Genomic DNA, 25,950 nt, shown 5'->3' with positions numbered 1-25,950 from the left:
TAAATCCCATTCAGGGATGGAAAATAGAAGGAAAAGTGGGATTTCACCTCTTCCCTAAACAGGCATTAACTAACAAATGTTTAACATCTTCCTAGGAGTAAAAGTCCTTGCCTACCAGTTTTATAAAAAGATAAGCAGATCTTTAAACAATTTTTGCAGAAACTTCTTCCATTCTTCAATTTCCAAAATAATTTAAAAATCCGTTTAAGATTTTAAATGAGATTTTTAATCACCATGCAAAGTTACACAAAGTCTGAATTGATCTGGGAGAATTAAAGAGGTTAAAACCTCCAAATTTTAGTTATTGGGGTCTATCAGAGTCCACAGGAGCTTAAATGAGGCCCAGAGACTGCATTTCTAGTTTGTTCTCCAAAGCAGCCACACCCTGAGAGCTATAGGCCACTGAAGTACAAGACTCTACAAAGGAAACTTTCATTCACTACTTCTTAGTAGAACGTCAGCGGTACAATGCCTAGCTCAAAAAGTACTTGTTGAATGAGTGCTAAATGAACAATTTATCCCTGAGGAAAGAGTGACAGTTACTTCCAGTTCACACTCTGTCTAAGTTTGGACCCAACTAGGCCACATAGTGTAAAAAAAAAAAAAAAATCCTATACATGGCAGCTTTATTTGTAATAGCCAGAAATTAGAAATAACCCTGATGCCCTTCAATAGGTGAATAAACTATGGTATATCCAAACTATGGGATACTTCCAAGTGATAAGAAGGAATGAACTATAGGTATGTGCAACAACTTGGATGAACTCAAGGGAGCTATGCTGAATGTAAAAAAGCCAGTCCCAAAGGGTTGCCTACTGTATGGTTCCATTTATATGACATTCTTGAAATAGAAAAATGGTAGAAATGGAGAACAGATTAGTAGTTGCCAGGGGCTAGGGATGGGGTTAGGGGAGCCAACAGGTAGATGCATACGGTTATAAAAGGAAAATGGAGGGATCCTTGTGGGGATGGAACTGATCAGTATCTTGATGATGGTGGTGGATACATGTGATAAAATTGTACAGAACTTAGTGCACGCGTACACACACTCATACACACGAGCACATGCAAAATTGGGGAAATAAAGATTGTTTTGATGGTAATATCCTTGTTGTGATTATTGTACTATAGCTGTGCAAGATGTTACTATTGACGGAAATGGGTAAAGAGTACACAGATCTCTCTGTATTATTTCTTATAACTGTATGAGAATCTACAATTACCTCAAAATAAAAGTTTAATTAAAAAAAATATCTTGGGGGGCCAGCCCCATGGCAGAGTGCTTAAGTCTGTGCACTCCACTTCAGCAGCCTGGGGTTTCGCTGGTTTGGATCCCAGGTGCAGACATGGCACTGATCATCAGGTCATGCTGAGGCGCCATCCCACATAGCACAACTAGAGGCACTCACAACTAGAATATACAACTATGTACTGGGGGGCTTTGGGGGGAAGGAAAAAAATATCTTGAAGCAACCTCTCCTCTACCACCATCAGCACCACCAATTTGAGACAGTATGCGTGGGTGTGGTTAACACATAAAACCTTTCCTAACCATCTACATACAACTCTCCCACCTCTAAACTTCCAATGCATCAATTGTTTTTGTCACACAATGTAATCCTGTTTTCACATTAAGGACAAATATTTCAGGACTTGTATATCTCCTCAGCTAGGATAAAAGGTCCTGAGACAGGGTCCACGTCTTATACCTTTTTGACACCCTCTCAATGCCTAACACAATGCTAAGCCTAGAATGGAGACTGAATAAAAGTGTTTTTAATAAATGAACAAGTGAATGGAGGAATGTATACATTTTTTTATTCCTCACAGGAGAACTAGATAAACCAGAAATTTACAATGCTTTTGCTCCAATTTTCTCAATTTCAAAAGGTCAGTAATAGCTGTGCCTACCTGCCTTACGGGCCTGCAGCGAGATTCAAGACCCCCTCCAGCTGAACCCACAGTAGTGTCAAGTCCATACATAGCTTTTGTCAGAGAGCTGTACTGATAATTTGCTGTGTGATCTTGCGCCAGTTAATTTCTCCAAACCTCAATTTTCCCGGTTGTAAAACGGTGGACAATACTGTTTTAGCAAGGTTGCTATGTGAATGAGACACGGAGTACATAAACAGCCTAGCTCAACGCCAACCTAAGTAGATGTTCAATGAATGTTTTTATCCTTCTATAGATACTTTCAGGCACTAATCCTCACTTTATAGTTTAAAAAGGTAGCCAATTCTTTGACAGTTTATATCTTTTCAATAAATAAGCAGTGTTTCATTCACGTAGCACCTCTCTCCAAGTATTAAGCTTTGCTTCCATTTACAACGGAAAAAGTAATGTAGACAAAGTAAATGGTGATGGAGGATGGAGTAAATGGGAAGAAGCCAGTTTGAGGGGAAGATAAGAAGGGCATTTACACAGCTGTTAGGACAGTGTACTGCAAGTCCGTCTCCCTGCAAATCGCTGTGGAAGAAGGCTTGTCTTGGGCTTGCTCTCCTCCTCCGTGGTTTCATGCAGGGGTCCCGTCCAAAGGCAGCACAGACACTACAGGAAGACACCCGAAAAAGCCTATTGATCCCTCAGAATGGTGGGCTGGTGGCACTGAAGGGAAGGAGGGATGCCTCTGTTTATTTTCTCTGCGAGGGAAGTATTTGTTTTCAGGGTAAGTCTCCTGCTTCCTTCTCACGGCTGGGAGTGCCTTAGTCCATTCTCCGCCTGAGGGTGATAACTTTTCCCCTAAGTGTGCAGCTGCCTGAAAACATATTTGCTCTGGATGTGTCACTGGGTCATGAGGAATCTCTGAGAAACACTTTACACAGGGGTGTCTCCAAGCCCAGGTAGTGGAGATGTTTGCTGTCCCATGAGGCAGGGATGGACAAACACTGGATATAGTTCCAGAGTCCAGATTTTAAAAAGAATATACTAACAGAATTTTGAGCCCTGACTATACACTTGGGCTCTGCTAGGAACTGAGGAAGAATCACGCACGACTGTGACAGAAGAGGTCCCCTCCCTTTATGGAGCCTGCCGACTAATTCCCCATACTCACGCGTTTGCTTTACTTCTGCTGTAATGATCTTGCCTGGCACAAGAGGACATTTTGTCCAAACGAAGTTCTTAAAAATAGACAGAACATCATTCCAAGTGTATTCTCTATAGCTAGCAGAAGCATATGAAAGAGAGAGAATATAAAGATGTGTCTATGTTGGACAACAAAGGTGTGGCATATCCTATGGACTTTAGAAAAGATGAATGTGCTGTCCAGAAGGATTATAAATTTTTAAAGCCTTATGAGTTTTATTCTCTTCCTTATTAATACAATGAATAATAGCACATATTTATTAAGTAATTACCACGTTCCAGGTACTATACTAAGCCCTTCAAAGAATGATCTCATTTAAGCTTTAAAACAATCTTAAAAGTGATGCACCTAATATTTTTTCTGTTTTATAGATGAGCAAACTTCAGCTTAGAAAGACCAAGAATATAAAACTAGGATCATCTGATTCAGAACCAGTATTCTTGATCTGGTTATAGCTACGCTATATATGATTGCTTGTTTTAGAGAGAAGGCCAAGGTTGTTATTCTTATTATTATTATTGAAATAAGAAAGTATTGATCCTTCAAACATATTAGGTTGAACCACACAAAATTGCCAATATACAAATATTTTGACCCACAGAAATGGCAATTTTACTTGATTCAACCTAACATAATATGAAGACACAGAACGACATGCCCCTAAGCCCCAGCACAGCCCCTAACTAGCTGCATGACTTCGGGCAAATCACTTAACATTTCTAGACTTCACTTCCTTTATCCCAGAAAATAAAGAGGTTGAGCTGAATTTGTCTTTCGGTTCCCTTCCAGCTCAATAATTACAAGGGAAGAAGGTAGAGAAGCACCATAATTCATTTGTCCAACAATTATTTATTAAGTAACTACTACATGCCAAACACTGTGCTCTCTTATTTTAAATTGATCTCCATTTCAAAGACAGCCTCCCAGCAACTTCCTCTGGCCCCTGGGTTCCCATATGTTAGAGATCAAGAACAGCTTGAGGCTTCTTGCTAGTCAGCTATTTAGGAAAACTGGGATGTGCCCCATGGTGCTGGCAGCTCCTGCCCCATCACAATTCCACAGCAGAAGAAAAAACCAGAGGACCTACAAACCACTCTAGGGTGAACAGATGAAGTATGGCGTGGCAGAAGAAATGGTACATGTGAACAAATGTGAATCTTCCAAAACAAAGAACTCTCAGTAAATATTCTGGCTCACAGTGACTTCCAGAAAAATATTCCATTCCTTTCTGGACTTCACTTGAACCTCTGCAGGAAGACAGTCATTTAGCCTTCTAAATCTAAAAAAAAAAAAAAAAACAAACCCCAGAAAGGAAGAGCCCTCAGCTTTGCTGGGTAGAACACTTGAGCATCTAGTCACAACTTTCGCAATGATTAGGATTGGGAGTAGAGGATTATGGGAAAACACCAAATTGCAAGCCTGGAGACACTGATTCAACCCCTGCCTATGCTACTTATTAGCTTTGTGAGCCTGGAATTATCATTCAACCAGCTCAGTTTTCTCGCCTGTAGAACAAAGAGTGGGACAGATGACCTCTACACGTCTTTCCTCTTCTAAAGATTGACCAGCCCTATATCATCAAAGTTTTTACCATCTAAGTTGCCATCTGTTCCCTTTTGCATTGTCCACTGTGAACAGAGCAAACAGCTGTTTTCCAACACGCCCACAATAGCTCTTCAAACACATACTTGAAGACTCTTATGAGGAGCCACTTCACTCCCTCTCCTCTGGCCTAAATCAAAGTCCTAGATGAAGTGTGGTTAGCAAGACATTGAGAGTGACCCATGTGGGGTCATACGCCTCAACTTTGAGCTGATAAGAAAGGGAATACATGCTGCAAATAGTTTTTTGCTTTCTCACTTCTTGAAACAGAGAAAGACCCATAACTCTCAACCTCATTCCCTGGGAATTCTACCAGCTGTTATAGGAATACAAAAGCTAAAAGAGAAAGGGATTAATAACCTTGACATGCTGATGGTCCAGCTGAGATCGAACCTACACACAATACGTAGTTGATGAATTCTACAGGACGGGTTAGTTTATTATGTATTAAAAAATATTTTTTTATATATGTGCTAAATTAGGATATGTACCCAGTAGGAATCAAAGGAAGCCAGATGAACAAGGTTAGTTAAGGGATATAGTCTGCCCAGTGAAAGCCTACTGTTCTGTAGAAGATTAGACTCTGTGAATCACTGAAAAAGACATAACTCACCAGGGAAACCATGACACCAACCCAGCCTCTAGTGGGGGGTGGTCTTCACATTAGGGGTGACCCTGAGCTCTACCAAAAGAGCTCCCTCAAATCCACCCTTCTGGGATAGTTCAGAATGGGCTATCTGACAGGGCAGTGGAGGCAGCTGACAGCCAAATGTCCTCTGGCTTTCTGGGCTCTATTCCAAGTCGGGGTGCTCATTTCTCTCTTAACCTGTAGCTTAACTTTCTAGTCTATTTAATGCAAATCATCTCTGAAAGGGGCTCCTATGAAATGTGTCACTTTAAGTACCTTAAAGTCTCCAGAAGGATTTTTTTTTTTCCTCTTCAAACAAGTACCTTTTGGAAACAATAAACTAAAGACTCAAAATAATTTTACAAGAGAAGTATCATAAAAGGAAATTGTTTGTTAATAAACTGCTCCGCCATGCCACCCAGATTCTTAGTTTCAGAGCTTTTATTGCATCTTCTTCATTACCAAATACAAATACTTAGAAGGAAGGAAGCAATTGGAGAACTGTCATTGATCAAATTCTATGTTTTACAAATGAAAAGTTTTCTATTTTCTCTTCAGGGTCTTTGAATTGTAAACCTTCTCCAGGAGACGGACATGGAGAAAAGTTTCAGCCAACTCAAATTTTTATAACATCCATGAAACATAAGCTGATATATCTCATAACTGATGTTTTATAAACCTGTCCTTAAAAATCAAGGGCATGCTCTCAACACTCTCTGTCATGGAAATTGCTCCAACAGGCAAATAAATAGCCATTTCCATGGTTAAAGCCTCACAGCTGTCACATTATTTAGTTCTGCACAAATGAAAAATCCTATTACCAAAAAAAGGCTGGAGAATCTGTGGCTGGAATCTGGCAAGCAATTGCATTTCCACATTGTTTTAATCAGTATGCTCCCTCAATGCAAATATGAACCCTGCAAAATATTTAATTAAATATAACTATGTGGTCTGAAAAACTAGTGCAGCACAACTGGCAACGTGTCAAAATGAGAAGTTAATGCTTTGCCATCTTCAATTAATGATGCTATGCAACTCATTAGAGAAAAGAGCTCACAGAGCCCCAATCCCCATGCTCTGATGACTCAAAAGTGCAGATTTGAACTCTAAAGGACAACAGAACAAGCAATAAAACCTCCCACTTATTCAAGGTCACAGATAGACTTTCATATCACAGAACTCAAAAGAATCCAAACTGCCAACTGGGCGTCATGTCTCTCCATGAACCGGTCCCCCAATGAGGGAACTTGAGTTTATAAAGTCTTTTCTGCTTATGTGGGCTTGATTTCTACTATTTGCCTGGTATTTGGAGGGAGAAAAAATATGCAGTATGTTAAGGGGAAAAGTACAAGAAGACTCAAACATGAATTCACATTTCTTTAGGATAAAAGTTTAAATAATTGTTTGAGGCTTACATAGAAGTTTTAAAGAAAAAAAAAAAGCAGAATTTCCAGAAATTGCTCCAGGAATTCATGGAAAGTAGAACCCTTCATCTGCACTTTCCTTTTAATAAATAAAACTAAGAAATACCAAGAACTATGTGGCATTGAAAAATGCCTATGTTCCCTCAAATGATTTTTGACAAGGGTGCCAAGGCAATTCAATAGAGACAGGACAGTATTTTCAACAAATAACACTGGGAAAACTGGATATCCACATGCAAAAGAATGAAGTTGTACCCTTACCTAATACCATATACAAAAATTAACTCAAAATGGATCAAAGACCCAAATGTAAGACCCAAAAATATAAACTCTTAGAAGAAAACATAGGGCAAAAGCTTCATGACATTGCAATTGGCAATGATTTCTTGGCTATGACACCAAAGGCAAAGGAAAAAAATAGACAAACTGGAATTCATGAAAACTCAAAAATTTTGTGCATCAACATACACTACCAAGAGAGTAAAAAGGCAACTCACAGAAGGGGATAAAATATTTGAATATCATATATCATTAATAAGGAATTAATATCCAAAATATGTAGAGAACTCCTAAAACTCAACACCAAAAAAACAACTCAATTTAAAAAAGGGCAAAAGACTTGAATAGACATTTCTCCAAAGAAGATATACAAACGACCAATAAGCACATGAAAACATATTCAACATCACTAATCATTAGAGAAATGCAAATCACAAGTACAATGAGATACCGCCTCATGCTCATTAGAGTGGCTACTATCAAAAAAACAGAAAATAACAAGTGTTGACAAGGATGTGAGAAATTGGAAGCCTTGTGCACTGTTGACAGGAGTCTAAAATGGTACAGCCCCTGTGGAAAACAGTGTGGCAGTTCCTCAAAAAATTAAAAATAGAAATACCATAAGATCCAGCACGTCCACTTGTGAGTATCTACCCAAAAGAATTGAAAGCAGGGTCTTGAAGAGATTTATACAACCACGTTCATAGCCGCGTTATTCATAATAGCTAAAACACAGAAGCAACCCTAGTGTCCACTGATGGATGAACGGATAAGTAAAATGTGGTAAATGCATACAACGGAATATTACTGAGCCTTAAAAAGAAAGAAAATTTGGGGGCTGGCCTGGTGGCGCAGCGGTTAAGTTCATGCATTCCACCTTGGAGGCTGGGGGTTTTCTGGTTCAGATCCCAGGTGCGGACCTACACACCACTTATCAAGCCATGCTGTGGCAGGCATCCCGCATACAAAAGAAAAGATGGGCACGGATGTTAGCTCAGGGCCAATCTTCCTCAGCAAAAAGAGGAGGATGGTGGTAGATGTTAGCTCAGGGCTAATCTTCCTCAAAAAAAAAGAAAGAAAATTTTGACAAATGCTACAACATGGACAAACCTGGAGGATGTGATGCTAACGGAAATAAGCCAGTCACCAAAAGAGAAATACCGTATGATTCCACTTATATGAGGTACTTAGAGTAGTTAAATCATAGAGACAGAAAGTAGAACAGTGGGTGCCAGGGGCTTGTGGTAGAATGGAATGGGGAATTATTGTTTAATGGGTGTAGAGTTTCAGTTTTATAAGGTGACAAGAGTTATGGAGGTAGATGGTGGTGACGGTTGCACAACACTGTGAACATGTTTCACGCCAGTGTACACGTAGAAAAGGTTAAGATAATAAATTTTATATTACGTGTATTTTACCGCAATAAAACACATCAGGAGAAAAATGCCTAGGTTCCTCTCCCTTATATCCCTAAGGAGAGGTTCAATGACTGCTTTTTGGTATCCATATTTACATTTCAGAATTACCACTTAGTATGTGACCTTGAGCAAGCTACTTAGTCTCTTTGTATTTCAGCTTCCCCACTGGGAAAATATACTTAAAAGTACGACGTGAGGATTAGGTGAGTTTGTATGTGTAAAGCACGTAGTCTAGCAGAGTAAACACCACCTGAGTATTAGCTGCGATTATTACTAGCACCGCTAAAGCTATTCTCAGCCTCCCAAATAAAATCGTGTCCTGCCACGGAGAAGCGATTGGCATTTCCTTCTCTGAAATGATAATGGCCTCGCCTCGCGTTCAACATCTGATCTAAAAAACTGAATTCTCCCTTCCTCAACCAGAGCACACTGATGGGAACTAGGGCCCAAGTCACTCTGCCCTTTGGGCAGCAAAAGAGGCAAGAAGCTTACATCCAGTCACATTCATTCACCTAACATTAATTGCGTACCTAATGTGTGCCGGGCACTGTACCAGGTGCTGAATTTCTCTGCCCACAGCCAGCACTTTCTCCTGTACCCTCTGGAGCCCAAGGCCTTGTTTCCTCACTGAAGTGTGAGGATCATTTAAAAGAAATGTTATATAAAAACATTTCCCAGGATGAAACTAACAAGAATAGAAGAGGGCATCCCGAATCGTCCATTTGTATTTTCCTCCCGATCATTCTATTTTTCAAAAAAAAAAAACCTCATTTACTTTCAAATTTAATAAAATGGATTATTCCCAGATAAATTTTTGCCCAAAATCTGTCAGGAAGGAAGACTTCAGGCAACCCTGCTTTGAAATTGACAAAAAGGACAGAGCAGACCATTCCTGCCCTGCCTCCCACACCCCACACCACAGCCCCCCTGGACCACAGCACTCTGCTGAGCGATGTGAATAGAGCTGGGATGCCTGCCCTGCGAGGAGACCCACAGGGCCCAGGAAAGGAAATACAGAGCACAGAGCACGCACAGAAGCCATCATTGCCAAGGAAAGCTCCTCCTCCTCTAAAACTTCCAGCTAGGTATCAAAAGATAAAACTTCTCAAAGTTTCACGTTTACTGAGGCCCAGGTAAGATTTAGCCAGGTGTGAAAGAGCTGACATAATAGTCATTATTTTATGAAGTCACACCACTGTGTTCAGACCTCACAGTGAAAAAAAAAGAGCCCTGACTTGGGTGTCAGACCTGGCCTTGAATTCCAGGGCTACCACTTAACAGCTGTGTGACTCTGGGCAAATATTTAACTTCTCTAAGTTTCATTTTCCTTATCTATGTTATACGGCTTTAAACTCCTACCTTTGAGGACCTTGGTGAGGATTAAAGGAAGTGATGCATATTAAACACCTAGCTGAAGTCTGACACCATAGAAACTCAACAAGACGGATGCCCTGCCCACCCCTTATTGTCAGGCAGGAAAAATGTCCTAAGGAACTCAATCCTGATTTAAAGGAATAATGAGAATGGATCCCAGGCAAATATTGCCCCTAATCTTTCTAAAAGACTAGTTCTGAAAACTGATGTTTTTAGGACTCTGACATGAGATGTTATGAAAAATCCACCAAACCTTCTCCAATAGCTCTTTCTCGCCCAAATTTTATAGTGGGAAATCACAAAGGCTTCAGCTTTATCCTGTAGAGCACCATATCTGTTCGCATGCCCAGATACATACCGTCTTAAGAATTGGGCTCCTCACTTATGTAAGGATCAATGACCTGAGTCTTTAATTAATCTCTGAAGTCTCAGCTAAAAAAAAAAAAAAAAAAAATGGCTAAATGGCTCTGCATTTGTAGCATTTCATGGTGTATTGAGGGGATCCCCAAGACCAGCCCCAGGTTTTTGATGGTTCACTGCGAGGACTCATAGAACACATATAATCATTCTCACAGCTATGATTTATTACAGAGAAAGGATAAAAACCAAAATCAGCAAAGAAAAAAGAAAGATGGGGTGAAGTCTGGGGAAAATCAGGCATGAGCTCCCAGGAATCCTCTCCCAGTGGAGTCACACACAACACATAAGTTGTGACGACATGTTTGAAATGTTAGCAACCATTAGAGATTCAGTGCCCAGGGTTTTTACTGGGGACTGGTCATGGAGACACCCTCTGCCTGGCGTGTACCCAAATTCCAGACTCCCTGAAGGAAAGCAGGTACTCAGTATAAACTACATCATTTGCACAAATGGTTTAGGTACAGTGAGCCACTCTCATCATTTAGAATGGTAGGAACTTTCTGAAATCCAGCTTCCCAGATGCTAGTCAAGGACCAACCTTGCAAGCAGGCCTTTCCAAGGATAAGTAGTCTCAGGCTTGCTATATTAATTCTTTTCTGGACACATGGAACAAAAACCAAATATCTAATTAATAACTGCCTGTTGACCACTGAATTCCTTTTTTTTTTTTAATATATAAAGAAACCAAGGCTAAGGGATGTTAAGTAAGTTGGCCAAGGTCACACAGCTTTTTTATTTTTTTTAAAGATTGGCACCTGAGCTAACATCTGTTGCCAATCTTCTTTTCTCCTTCTTGTCTTCTTCTCCCCAAAGCCTCCCAGTACATACTTGTATATTCTAGTTGTAGGTCCTTCTGGTTGTGCTATGTGTGATGCTGCCTCAGCATGGCTTGATGAGCGGTGCCATGTCAGTGCCCAGGATCCAAACCAGCGAAACCCTGGGCTACCGAAGTGGGGCATACGAACTTAACCACTTGACCACGGGGCTGGCCTGTGACCACTGAATTCTTATAGCCAATTAATGTATTGAAATTCGTTTTTTTTTTTAGGAAGATTAGCCCTTAGCTAACATCTGCCACCAATCCTCCTCTTTTTGCTGAGGAAGACTGGCCCTGAGCTAACATCCATGCCCATCTTCCTCTACTTTATATGTGAAACACCTGCCACAGCATGGCTCGACAAGCAGTGCATAGGTCCACACCCAGGATCCAAATTGGCGAACCCCAGGCCACTGAAGTGGAATGTGCGAATTTAACTGCAGATGCCACCAGGCCAGCCCCTGAAATTGCTAAGGGAAAAAAAAAAAAAGATAGTTAATAACTCAGTGCTTCAAAATATATTCACTCAGCACATTTGTACTGTGCCAGCCTGCTGCTCTCCGAGCATTAAGGAAATAATAAGTCCCTCAGTCCCTGCCCTCTAAGAACTTTCAGACCAATAGGGAAGATAAGATGAGGACATAAAGAGCGATAACACAAGATGGTATGCAGTGACGGCCATAAAAGAGGTACAGGCCAAACACTAAGCTAGTTAGAGAAGGGAGAGGAAACTTCCTGCTGCGATGACCCAGGAAGATTTGGGTAAGAATTACCATACAGCTTCAGTTTTAAGGACAGGTAGGATTTGAGGGTAAGCAACAGGGCGGGAATCGCTCAACAAGTGGAATAAAAGTATCAGTCCAGGCACAGGCAGGAAGCTACATGAACAAAGCACAGAGGCTCCTATAGGGAAAGGGAATATGGGTTGATTGCAGGACAAGATTCATAGAAAAAGATAGTGGAAAATAAGAATATAAAACAGAGGCTAAGATCAGATCATTGAAGGTCTCGAATGTCAGATTAAGGAGATTGTCTTTCATGCAGTGAGTGAGGGGGAGACTGTGTGTATGCGTGTTTTATTTTTTTGCTTTTTTAAATCATGCCACTTTAGCACGGAGGGGAGTCACTACAAGCAAAGGGCCAGGACTTTCACAATAGACCCCACAAAGCCAAAGAAAGCTGTAAGTGGCAGAGGTAGTGGAATATAAAAGTCACTTGGGGGGGCCGGCCCGGTGGCACAGTGGTTAAGTGCGCATGTTCTGCTTCCGCGGCCCAGGGTTCGCCGGTTCAGATCCCCGGTGCCAACATGGCGCCGCTTGACAGGCTATGCTGTGGCAGGTGTCCCACATACAAAGTGGAGGAAGATGGGCATGGATGTTGGCTCAGGGCCAGTCTTCCTCAGCAAAAATAAAAGAGAAGGATTGGCAGCAGTTAGCTCAGGGCTAATCTTCCTCAAAAAAAAAAGTCATTTAGGAACAACATTGGGAAGGAAGCAGTAACAATGCTCCTTGGGAGATGCACGAATCAAAGACTCAAAGTTTTGAAACTGAGTTAACTGGGGGATTAGTGCACTGAGCCAGGAATGCCTGAAAGGACAGCCAGGTTAAAGGTTAAAAACTAGTAGTGTGGCAGAACATTCAGTGTACACGTCTAGAACTCCAATGGAGATGAGGAACGAGTGCTCCAGAGAGAGGCTGTGGCTGGAACTGTAAATATGGAAGTCATCGCCAGCTTAGAAGCTCAGCTATAGCAGCGGGGGTGGTTGAAGTTGCTAGGGAAAGAATGTAGGAAGAAAGCACAGAGAAGAAAGCTGATGAGATTGTACCTGTCAAGTGAAAAGAGAAAGAGCAGTTAGGTTGGAAAATCAGAAAAGTAGTGTGTCACAAAGCTGGGGAAAGAATTTCAGGAAAGAGGGAGTTGTCAACCTAGCTGGCTGCTGCTCGGAGTAGAGACAGACGGGGGCAGAGAAGAAGGCAAGAGACTTGGCAACCGGCATTCACCAGTGACTTTTGCCAATCAAAGAGAGGGTGGGGCAGGAACTGTGTGAGGGAGAAGGTGAGATAAAGTTCTGGAGGCTGAGAGGAGAGAAAGCGAGATAAAGAGGGGAGCCATTCTTCAAAAGAAGTGATGGTTGTAGAGAGAGGGTGTACGAACAATGGCGACAGCGACTGAGGAGTCAGTGACTGCAAGGAGCAGCTGCCTGCCTCTTCTCCCTCAGTGGGCAGAGACGGGGAGCAGCTCTTCACAATCCACAGGACAGAGATGACTGTGCAAAGCGGCTGACTTCCTCAGCCAGCCACGGTGGATAGTGGCAGAACTCCCAGGACCCTTCCAAACAGACACTGGTGTGCAGGTGTTGGAGGCCTGTTTCCAGTATCAGGTGTGTGAACAGAAAAACCTCCCTGTCAGAGGCAGATGGTTCATTTCATTCCAGAATTAACCATTTCCAGGTCCCTGTTGTCCCTCTTGAGGAGGAGAGAGCCTCTCCACTGTCAGAAGCTTACCTGCCTGGTATCCACCAGGAAGCACAGTATTTTTCCCCAGATACACAGACCCATTGGTAACAGGCATCTTGGAGACGCCAAACACTATACACGACAAGTCCACAGCTATGCATTTCTTTTGCCTTGAGCCCAAAGAACTACTCAGCTCTTGAGCTTGGCACACATAAACAAACACACAAACACACACACACACACACACACACACACACTGAGAAGTTCTCTCTAGACAGACTATCTCGGTTCAAATCCTGACTCTACCACTTATTAGTTTTATGATCTGAGACAAGTTACTTAACCTCTCTGCCTCTGTTTTCTCATCTGTAAAATGCGCTTAATAATAATACCTATCTCATAAAGTTGTGGTGAGGATTAAATGAGTTAACTCATGTAAGTGTTCAATAATCGTTAGCTACTATTATCTTGAGTCTCACTACAATGCCATGAGATAAAGCCAGACAATCATTATCATCTTCTTATTGCTCATAAGGAAACTGAGGCTCAGAGAGAAAATAGTTGCCCAATTTTCACACAGTGCAGAACATAAAGCAGGATTTTTTAAAAGCCCAGGTTCCTTAGTGAGATGTATAAAGCTCTCTATGATCAGCCTGCTGCTTACCTCTCTGGCCTCAGCTCCTGCCAGCCTTGAAGACGAACATGAATCTGCGCCCACCACACTATTTCCTGCCCTTCTTAACTTCCTGATCTCTGTTCATCCTTCAAATCTCCTCTAAAGTGTCACCTCTTGCAGGAAGCCCTTGGCACTTGATCTCCCTTCCCTCTCACCACCCCACCTCCCTCGTCTATGCTCATATCTGACTATTAACATCAGACTGCATGGTAATTGCAGAGGTCTGTCTTCTCCCCCGGTCTCTGAGCCAAAAACAATTTCTGGCACATAACAAACATAGTAAACACTCAGTAAGTATTTGTTGAATGAACAAACTCTTGTCTCTAAGTCTGATATTCTCCCCACTAGAGCACACTGCCCCTTTTATCAACAAATGTTCACTGTTTAATAATAGTTCTAAAAGAGTGGCAACAAATTTCACCAAAGATCAACCAATCACAAATCATACTGTACTCAAATATTAAACTAAACACTTGGTCATTGTACCTACAGGTAGTGAAGTACACAAACACATCCTTCAAAGACCTGACCATTCCCACCCACAGTTCATCTGTTAGGTGCCTTTGGTCTCCAAAGAAAGAGACCAAACCCGAATCCATCAAAGGATTCATCCTAGGCTTGATTAACCTGTGAGAAGGACCAGGGGCTTGGCACGTGAAGGAGAGCATGTTCCAAAGCCCACGGTGAGATGCCTCCAGGAGTTTAAAGCATATATCTCGCTCCCTGTGCACTGTATGCCAGCCCAAGATTGCTTTCAGTTCCTGACTGCTCGGCCTGGGGAAAGGCTACCAGAGAAGGGAAAAAGCAAGCACGGTCACTCCATCCTCACTTCCTCACACACCAGGCAAACACACCTGTGCTCAGCTCCATGGGAGGGTCACGGCTGTCCCTGGCAGAATCTGACGAGCAGAGCCAAGTCTCCCCCACACCCTCGGCTCCCAGCCACTACCCAGTTCACCAGGGGAAGCAGGTGATCTTCTCCATATCCAGGCGCCTCTAGTAACCAAGGCTAATCTCCCTAGTGGCTCTCTCCAGGGAACTCCGGGTATATGTCAGGTTTTCCCTCTGGTCTGAATAAAGCAGACAACACTCAGCAAAACATAAACACGGACCTAGAAACACACAAACACACACTTGCAGGTACTTGTGTCTGACCCTGACTGCCTGGGGAAAAGGGCCACCTAGTTTCTTGCAATTTGCAAATGAATGATAGTTTTGCAGCCCAAGCCTCCCTACTCCTCCCCCCAGGAAACTCAGAGACTGCTAACCACAGCAGCACACGCTGAGCACAAAAACTTCTACAGAGCACCAACCAAATTTAGTGTGCGTTAGGTGTCAACTATCCCTAGAATGGTAAAACTCAATTCTGGAGATATGAAAAAGGGCCTTAAACATTTTTTCTGAGTCCAGGTCTCAATCATTTTGACAAAAGCAGACCTGGGCCCTTTATTGAAAAGTGGCAAATATGTTTAGCTCCAAAGCAGGGCATATTTATCTTTTTGGAATAATTTGGCTCCAAGTGGTCCAGTCCATAAATTAGTATATGGAGTCACCATTTTCCTACACATATATATCTTCCTGTAGAAATCTTGAGTTAAATAGCAGCACCATCTCTACAAGTATATTTTATAAAAAGCTTTAAAATACATTATCTTGTCTGTACCCACAAGTCCAAACACATGTGCCTTCAATCAACCTCAAGTCCATCTTCCACACTTTGAGCAGTGTTACCATCCTAAAGAAAAATCTAGTTATTTCACTCACAATATTGAGATTCTTCCATTAATTCCTTGCAGCCTCCAAGGTGAAGGGCACGTTTTCAGCCTGGTTTCACCTTTGGGCTTCAGCCCACCACATGAGCAGCACCTCCAGTCATAACTTATCTGCCCTAAGTGCCAACTCAGCTGGTCTCTTCCTGTTCCCTTAGTATCCCACGCCCTTCCTGTCCCCACACCACTGAACGCGAAAGTCCCTCAATCTCTTCTCTCGACCCCACCCCGTTCTCAACCTAGCAAACCCCCACCGGGCCATGGTTCTACCTCATCGGACACCCTCCAACTCTCCCAGGCAGTTGTTCTCTCTGCAATCTCACGATAAGCTGTACATATTCTACTAGAACACTTACTGCATTGTATTCTAACTATTATTTTGCCATTGTTGCCCTTATTACAGGCATTTTCTTGTTTGCTTTTTAATCCCCAGAATCTGGTTGTCAACCTAACGATTAGATGAAAATCCAATAAAATAGTGGGGCTAACATCAGCAACCCCCATTTTCTATAGGTGGAAACTGAACCATCTGTAAAATTAGGTGACTTGGTGACGTGCAGTTGGATAACGGCAAAGCTTGTCCTGTGGGAACTCTCAAGACCTAACAAAGGAAGCCAAGAGGAAGAGAAGGAGAGAGAGGTAAGAGAAGAGAGAGAGAAGGGAACTCATGTTTATTGAACAGCTACTCCGTGCAAGGCACAATGTTAGGCACTTTAATATATTCATTATCTTATTTATTCCTTAGAGCCACATTGTGAGAGAGAGAATGACAGGGGTTTTTTCAGAAGAGGAAACTGAGACTCAGAGCGATTAAGTTACTTGCTCAATTACACTACTAGTAAGTGGATCCAAGGTTTAAACTCAAGATTGTCTGACTCCAAAGCCAAGTTTATTCCACTACAAAGTGGCCTCTATAGGAATCATGGGCTTCCAGACTCACACTTGCCCATGGACACGAGCCAGAAACACCTTCTTTACTATAGCCCCTCCCCCATCACCTTTTCAGCCATTGTGCTGCATAAAATTCTGGCTTCTGACTTCTGCATCTCACAACCACCTGCTACTAACCATCGGATGGCAAAGTGTCCCTAGGATTCTAGCACGAGCATAGCGATTGCATCTGCACAGAGGTGGCATGATGCTATTTCAGAGAGACTCAAGGGTGTGTGCTATAAAACAGAGTAAAACAGTCTCATATTTAAGTGGTCTGAGTAGGGCAACTGGCCATAAAGAATTCTTTAATTTTAATAAATCCCCACATCATGCACAACATGAAGACCAATTTTGCTTTTACTCAAGTTCTTCAATATAGTCCCTCACATTTATTAAGTAGTGATATCCCAAAAGAAGATGTAATTGGGATCTTCTAGAAATAAAGCATAAAGAAGAGATGACTTTCCCGTTCTCTAGAGTCATATTTCAGTTACTCTAGTCCCAGGCAGTCTTGCTTTTCCTTTTTTTTTTTTTTTAAAGATTGGCCCTGAGCTAACACCTGTTGCCAATCTTGCCAAACCTTCTTCTTCTTCTTCTTCTTCTTCTCCCCACTGCCCCCCAGTACATAGTTGTATATTCCAGTTGTAGGTCCTTCTGGTTGTGGCATGTGGGACGCCACCTCAGCATGGCTTGATGAGGGATGCCATGTCCCCACCCAGGATCCGAACCCACGAAACCCTGGGCCACAGAAGCAGAGCGCGCAAACTTAACCACTCGGCCACGTGGCCACCAGCAGTCCTGCTTCCTAACTGCGGCAGGAAGCAGCTGACTCCTCAGGCCATGGTGTGCTGGGGGAACTAGATTTTTTTCCTGAAAGACTTATGTGAAGTCTATCATTACTATCTCTATGGTAACAGAAATGTCCCAGGTTTTGGGAAAAGTCCCAGTTTAAATATAATAATCTGTTATGAGACTCTTGCAAACAATATGTCTCAACATAGGATTCAGTAAATGTGACTATAACATCTTTCCTCTGAAGAACCCCCCAAAAGAGGCAGTACTGGGTAGTGGAAACAGCACAGGCTTTTGAGTCAAGGCAAGTAACCAGAGTTCAAATGTTTGTTTTATCATTTACTGTGTGACCTGGGGCAAAGTACTACTTAACTTCTCTGTGCTTCCATTTCCTCATTGGTAAAATGCATAATTATCATCTAGTTCGGAGAGCAGTCCTTCCAATTAGATGAACAATGACCTAACAAGAGACTGACACACAGTATATACTCAATAGATGCTAGGCATTCTTTTTATGATGTTTCAGCTATTATTCGCAGCCTCGCTAAAAGGAGTGGAAAAGAAAGATACAATTTTGCTCTTCTAAGTAAAGGACCATAAATAGTGTGATTTACCTAATGTAAACAGAACTATTACTTGACTTCCTAAGACACAAACTTCTGTTACTATATTACAGGGCAGTATTGATACTGAAACAGGGCGCTAAGTTGCTGACTCAGCACTTTGTAGTCCAGGGTCATCGCCAGAAATTCCCAGCAATACCGAAACGTAATTAATAATTACTCTCTCTAGGTAATAAAATTTCCTGAATCTCATGCAACAAGCCCATTTTCAAGTATTATCTTGTGTGGTCAAAACACTTGCCAAGTTACGCATCCTTATTCTGCATCTAGAAGTGTTTTCAGCTTCCTCCTCCTCTGAACAATCGAGTGAAATGCTACTAGGGCACAGAGAGATACTCAGTGTGTGAATGCGACTTTCTCATACTTCATAGACAAATGAGAGGAACGTTTTTCTTGGAAAGATCATCCTCTCATGATCCAAAATATGGGCTCTGGAGTCAGACTTCCTGGGTTCAAATCCCTCTTCCTCCTCTTACTAGCTGTGTCATCTTTGGCAACTTATTTAACTTATCTGTGCTTTAGCTTCCTCAACATCAAATGGGAAAAATAACAATACCAAAAACAGTATCAGTAATAGATTGTGAGGATCAAATAAATTGAAGTAGATACAGTGTTTAGAACAGTGTGTGATACATAGCAACCACTCAACAAATGTCAGATATCATCAGCAGCATTCACTTGCCTCACAGGGTTGAAAAAAGCAGTGTGAAGCACCCAGATAGATTACAACATGTTATATTAGCAACAAAAGACATACCAGATCAGATAAAAATACTTCCAAATTGAGAAAGATGAATCTTACATAACCAATTACTACCCTCAGGTGCCATCCTTGCAGTAGATTCATAGTATTTTCAGACTGAATGCCTGTGGTTTCAACTAGTCACAAGTTACCTTGAAGATGTGTCATATAGAAACTGTAGTTAAATCACCAATGGTACCAGATAGGTATGAGGTGGTGAGTCCTGGGCTGATGAATCTTTGGCCAACCACTCAGCAACAGCATCTCAATCTGTTCTTGCCAGTTCTCATTAAATATATGACCTCATCTAATCCTCTGAACAACCTTGTGAGGCAGGTCTAACACCCTGAGGAAAGGATATGCCATGGTGATAGTTGCAGACTTGGGGGCAGCAAAGATCTCCGGATGTACTCCCTAAACATGCCCCAAGATGGCAGGCGTGAAACAACCCTAGAATCCATTCTAAAAAGAATCGAAGAATTAAAGTTAAAATCCAGACCCTGCACTTCTAAAACTCAAATGACTAGTCTAAAACCAGCAGTGGTGAAGAATCTAACATGCCACAGTTCAGTTTTCCTCCCAATGCAGATTGCGGGCAGAATGGGTGGGAGTGACTTGGCTTGGCCTGGGATCCAGCCCATGCCCTCAGCCTCACAGCCCTGTGTTTTAATCAACTGACTCAGCCAGCGGCAGGAGAGCCCAGGCGCCTGTGGCCATGAGTAATGGCAGCACAAAACATCTGTCTAATCAGAAGCTAATGGTGTCAGTGCCGTCAAGACTTACAGTAAAATAATGCTTCTGCAAGGGGAAAAAGAAATGTCTATTGATCCAGAAGTTAAGCAATGCCTTTCCTTCTCCCTCTGACTTGGAATGCAAATTTGCAAAACTGTTTACTAGGTCTTATACCCCCAAATATTTATTGGAGCATTTATAGAAAGATGACTTATCTAAGAATAAATCAAATCTATTTCTAGTAGTAGCTGTCCAGTGTCTAGAAAGTATGGCATTAGGAAATGCTTTTATTTTGGCCTGCTTTTACCTCTATCATCATTATGCAGGGTAAGACATAGGAAAGTGTTTTTGTAGGTCCCAAGTACTTCACATACGTAGAGACATCATTTCTATCATCTGAGGGTCACTGCATCACATTTCAGCAAAGACCTCATTTCAGAAGAGTGATTCATTCATTCTTTCATTTGTCCATTAATTAATTAATTAAAAATACTTTATTAAGTTCCCATTCAGTGCCAAGCAATGTGGATGCAGAATTAAATCAGACAATCCAAGCTCTTGGGGGCTCAGTCTTTTCCCAATTTGGTCTTTTTATCTCCATTGCATTCCAACCACATCTGGCTCCTCTCCTCTCTCCCTCTCCCACCCTCCTTCTGTGTCTCCCTCTGCTGAAACCCCCCCCCAAGAGTGTTCTTCTCCCACATCCTGCAAAAGTCCTTAGCACAGGACCAAGTTCCCAGTGGGCACTAAGGAAAAATATTGTATTTAGTGATTTAAGAGGTGAGTACTTAGTGACACACATGGCTTTTACCATAAATAACCTGCTTTCATTTTACTTCTGTCAACCTACCTTCCCAAAAGTTGCCTGAAAGCAGTTCTCCCCTCCCAACAATCTGAGGAGCTTCTAGATTAACAGTAACAAATAGATGAGTGGAAACAACTCTGCCCTCAATGTTCAACAGATCATATGTTCTGCATGAGGGCAGTCAACTGAGGAGACCCTTTGAAAATCATGTGGGGACACTGAAAGCTCAAAGCAACAGGAAGTAAGAACGTTTTCTGACACCTAATTCATCTGATGTGGTAATTCTGTACCAAACTTCTCTTTGACAGATGTGAAAGGAAAATAACCCAGAATCATAGATTTTTAAGACTAGAAGGAATCTCATCTTGTCCAACTCCCTCACTTTATAGATAAAGAACCAAGGCTCAGGGAGAGGATATGACAAACCCAGATTGTGCTGCTGGTCTTTGGGGCAGGAGTAGTAGCTGAGCCACCTGCCTCCAATGCAGGGCCCATTCCTCTCCCCAGAGCTGCCAGGAGCCAGGTGCATGCCTGTGAGCAGCCCTGGAAGCAGTGGCTGCTGGTACTCAGCCAGGCCACCATGGGTACACCATCCTTCCAGTTGCTCTCATTGCTTCCTCCTTGCACGCCTCCATCTTGCTTAAGGCAACAAGAGACAGCCCTCAGGAGTTCTAGGACAGGGGGTGCAAATGAACAGCTCCCTTGAATGGTGAGCCTGCTTTTATTCTGTGAAATGGGACTAATTTCTATCCTTTTCTTCTGTCCAGGATCATGATGAAGATCAAAGAGATACCAGCCATCAAGGAATCATATATTCTTTGACGAAAACTTAGAGTAGGGATCCAACAGAGCATTTGCATCATAATTAAATCCTGCTAATGTTAAGCCCAAGAGTTAGATACCAGCATTTTATAAAGACTGACAATGCTTTTGATCTTTCTACATTTAAATATTTTTTTAAAGCATACACCCTACATACAATTCAAGTAACAAACAATAACACCTGACACTTGATCGTCATAGTGGCTGTGGTAGGGGAAAGCAGAGTAGGTGTCACTGTCCCCAATTTACGGAAGGGAAAACTGGGTCAGTGAAGCACCCGTCACACAAAGGCAAGGTTGGAGCAATGACTTTGTCTAAGGCTCTCTCCTCCTCACTGTGCAACTTAGCTTCAGAATTTCTTGCTCACATTTGCACTTCAACAGCACCAAAGAGCTACCTTTTCTGTTACATTTGAGACATTTAAGACACTCGAGTCATTTAACAAGGAGCACAGCTTGACCCTACAACTTCAGCAGCAGCCCCCACGACAGGCACTTCTCTCTGCTGGAAACTCAACGACACACGGGAATTATGGGGGGGTGAACTTTGGGGTTCACAAACAGGATTAACCTTTACGATGTTTTTAATCATTCATAATTTATTCTCTACATTCTTTCAAAAACAATCTGAGATGGCTCTTAGCTCTGACAATAATTCAATCAAAAGTAAGGATTGTATTCATTTGTTCCTTTTTTCAAAAAATTTACTCATATGGACACAGAGCAAAAGATTTGGAAGGCTACATGCCAAGTTTTGCATTATTATTTCTGACTATAGATGTATCGATTTTATTATTACTATTTATGTTACTTTGTATTTTATATTTTTCTACAACAAATATTTATAACTTTGGTAATAAGAAAGCACACAATAATCTCACTTATACGTAGAATCTAAAAAAACCTGAATTCATAGAAACAGAGAGTAGAATGGTGGCTGCCAGGGGCTAGGGTGTGGGGGAAACGGGGAGATGTTGGTCAAAGGGTACAAACTTCAGGTATAAGATGACTAAGTTCTGAGGATCTAATATACAGCATGGTGACTATAGTAAACAATACCGTATTACATACTTGAAAGTTTCTAAGAGTAAATCTTAAATGTTCTCGCTACAAAAAAGATAGTAGCAATACATACATGTATCAAATCACCACGTACACCTTAGACTTACACAACATTATATGTCAATTACATCTCAATAAAACTGGCAGGGGGAGTAGAAAACAATAAAAATTACTTCTATTTTTAAAACGTATTCTTCATTCTGAAGAATGGGCAAAGAGATTATCTCCACAGGGGGCAGGGAAGCTCTATTACCGTGAACCAATGAATACAAAATGCTAACAGTACACCAAGCCTCCAAACCAGAACCTCTACCCTTGTCCCCATTTGGGTGCTCTCAGCCCCCAAGAATGTAAAACAATATGCCAGGACATCAATTTTACACAAATATTTTGGGGGAAAAAGCTTTTTTAGATGTATTTAAACCAAATTCAACATATGAAATCAAATGAAAAATTGCACAAATCGTTAAAACAATTTTCAAGCGTGCTGGGGCCAATCTGATCTGTGCCCACCCCCAGGAGCACTTGTCAGTCAGTCTTCTTTGCTACTGGGGACTTTTCTAGGGAGAAGTTTGGGAAGCCCTAAGGCAAATAGTACCAGCTTATTTTCCCTCCTTTTTGAAAGAGCAGCAACCTCATTAATAATAAGTTACCTTTCCTGTTACTTTTTTTAAAAGTCAAATTTTTCTTTATCTACTATATCTTTAAAAATTCTTTATAAAACAGGTGGCAGCAAATATATTACCAGGGAAATCTGGGGCCCACAGGCACGTAGTTCTCCCTGTCTCCCTTGCCCCAGGGGCAGAACTGCCTGGCCTGGTGTCCTGGGCTCTGAGGATAGTGGAGCCCTGGTGGGCCCTAGAGGGCCCTGGACTGCCTCACATTTCTGCAGGACAGCAGACCACTCCACACAAGGTGCCAATTCATTCATTCCACAAATGTTTATTGAGCAAAGCCTGAGAAAGGCCTCTTAGGGGACAGTGGGATCATTCACAAGCCAACGGTCAGGTCTAACGGATCAGATGTGGACAATCTATCTTTCATTAGACCTCAAACCACCTCTAGGATAAGGCAAACAGGGCCCCTGCCCCACCCACTCACTAGCAGCTGGGCGGGATCAGGCAGGGGCTCTGCAACAGGACTGCAGCTTGAGAGAAGCTAAGGCAGTCACCGACTCCCACCAGCATGACCGAAACTCCTGCACCATAAATGACAGAACACCTCTAAAACGCTTTGAACAGTGTCTGGCACCTGGTGGGCACTCAATAATAGTCATTTTTGCTGTTACTATTCCAGCTTGCCCTTAGTCAAAGAGCACCAAAAAAGTGGAAAGAACACAGGTTCTAGAACCATAAAGACTGGATTTGAATCCCAGCTATGCCACTTACTAGCTGTGTGACTAAGGGAAGCAATCTTTCTGAGCCTCAGTTTCTTATTTGTAAAATGGGGTAAATGACAGTATACCATCCCTCATGTGGCTTTGTGAGCATTAAGGACATATTATATGCAAAGAAGAGTGTCTGGCCCATAAGTGCCCAATAAGACAGTCAATATTGCACTGCCCTGCTCCCTTCCCCACTGCTCTTTCCGGTCCTGGAATCTGATTTCACCTGGATACCACACTAAGGGACAGAAGAACTACTGAGGGGAGGGGTGGGAACTGCTGGGGACCTTCCAGAGAAACCCATCAATGTTTTCGGCTCCTTTCAACCATCCTCCTGTTTGGCTGCTCCATCCAACAGACAGCTGGGGCCACCGCTCCCTCGCTGGGAATGGCTGCCAAGAAAGGGACAGGAAGCTGGACAGCAGTTTGAATTCATCCCATCTTCCAGTGTTTGTCTGTCTGTCTGAAGCCCCACTGGGCTTCCTCTGCACATCCCTGCCAGGCTGTGTGGGTCAGGAGGCTGTCAGTATGATTCATAGTCTGTTCTTATCTAGGCTTCCATCTCAACCCAGAGCCCAAAGCCCTTGAGGCTGCTGGTCACAAACCAGCACTAAATGAAACTAAGGACTTATCATTAAGACAGGAAGTAGAGCCCCTCAAAGTCAAAGGGGACTTATAAAGGGAGGAGAGAGGAAGGGAAGAGGGAGGAAGCAGGATGGGTGAAAGAGAGAAGCCCACTTCCTACATACTGGTGGAGCCCTATGTCTTAGCCACTGAAGCAGTTGGTTTTCCAGTTTGAAAGATAATAAATCCCATTCCTGTGATTTATAACTCACTGCGGGATGAAGTCTGGGTGTAGGAAGAGAATTCCAAAACAAATCTGCTTATTTTCCACGTAGAAATCATCAGCCCGCAACTCCCGCTTCCCAACGCCCCACATGTCGATAGGTCCTAACGCCATACCTTATTTCACCTGAGCCATCTGGAGGCAGTTACTCCGCAGCCAGGACCCGCCCAGCAGCCAGCCCCAAGCCCAGAGTCAGTCCTCAAAAGCCCTAGGAAACGCGGCAGCCCAGCAGAACCCTTGCCGACCCGGGCACTTCGCTTCCTGGAGGCTCAGCCCCCTGGGCAGCGGAGCCGTCTCTTAAGTGGGTGGGAAATTGAGGAAGGGAGCTTACTGGGTGCCAAAACGCAGTTCACGTTTTTGATCTCAGAAGATTAAAAAGCATCATTCAACACCAACTCCCTTATTTAACAGAAGAGGAAATAGAGACCCAGAGAGGGAAAGAAAGTTGCCCGAGGTAACACAGAGAACGGGCAGAGAAGTAGAGACCAGAACCCGGGCGCTCTGCCTGAGTCGCAGCCGGAGCGCGTCTCCCCGCCTCCCGCGTCCTCTTGCCTGCAGACCCAGGTCGCTGGGTGCAAAGCCCGCAACCCCGAGCGCAGCGCGTTACCTTCCTCGGGACTGGCCGCTGCGAACCTCCCCTCCCCGCGCGGGGCGCTGGCGGCTCTGCCCTGCTCGCTCGCCTGACGGCCCAGGTGTCGCCGGCCGCTGTCAGCGCGGGGCGGCAAGCGCAGGCTCCCCAGCCGGCGGCGGGCGGGGCGCAGGGGCCGCTCCCCGGAGCGCGGGCCAATGGCGCTGCGCCCGCTCCCCGCCCGCCCCCGGAGCCCGTGGGCTTCAGCACTCTCCGCCCCCTCCTGTCTTGTCTCTTCCCCTTGGCTCCCCACTCCTGGCCTCCTTCTCAAGTGTACCTTGCCCGGAGACAACTTTTCTTCTGTGCAGATAAAGAATGCAGACTACTGCGCGTTAGGGGGCCTCGGAGCCCAAGAGTAAGGAGCCCCTCCGCTCAGACAGTGGGGTCAGCCGCCGCGCGGGGAAAGGGCTGCCGAGTGGCGTGGAGCCGCGTAAGCGGAGCAAGATGCTTTAACCGCTGTGGGCGCCAGTTTCCTCGCACGTAAAATAGATGAAAATACCTCCCAGGCTGTGGAAAGGATTAAGTGAGGTGACGCTTTACAAGTATCACAGACAATAAGGCCTGGCTAAATGGTGACTGCGATGTGCACGGCCTGAGCCGCCCTGTGGGTGTGCAGTGAGGACTGGTACACTG

At 43.2% G+C, this 25,950-nt stretch overlaps 1 protein-coding gene across 9 annotated transcripts in view; it reads right to left on the bottom strand.

Moving 5' to 3' along the window:
- SYTL2 (synaptotagmin like 2) overlaps positions 1-25,432 on the bottom strand; it is a 109,776-nt gene extending 84,344 nt beyond the window's left edge. For all 9 annotated transcript variants that reach the window (XM_070490479.1, XM_070490484.1, XM_070490487.1 and 6 more), the window contains exon 1: positions 25,297-25,432. The gene's annotated coding sequence lies outside the window, so the exon portion shown is untranslated. The remainder of the gene's footprint in view (positions 1-25,296) is intronic.
- Between the last annotated feature and the right edge of the window lie 518 nt (positions 25,433-25,950).

Source organism: Equus asinus, chromosome 20, assembly GCF_041296235.1.
Source record: "Equus asinus isolate D_3611 breed Donkey chromosome 20, EquAss-T2T_v2, whole genome shotgun sequence".
NCBI classification, from domain to species: Eukaryota; Metazoa; Chordata; class Mammalia; order Perissodactyla; family Equidae; genus Equus; species Equus asinus.
The sequence above is the reverse complement of the archived record's forward strand: the minus strand, read 5'-3'. Positions and strand labels throughout refer to the sequence as shown.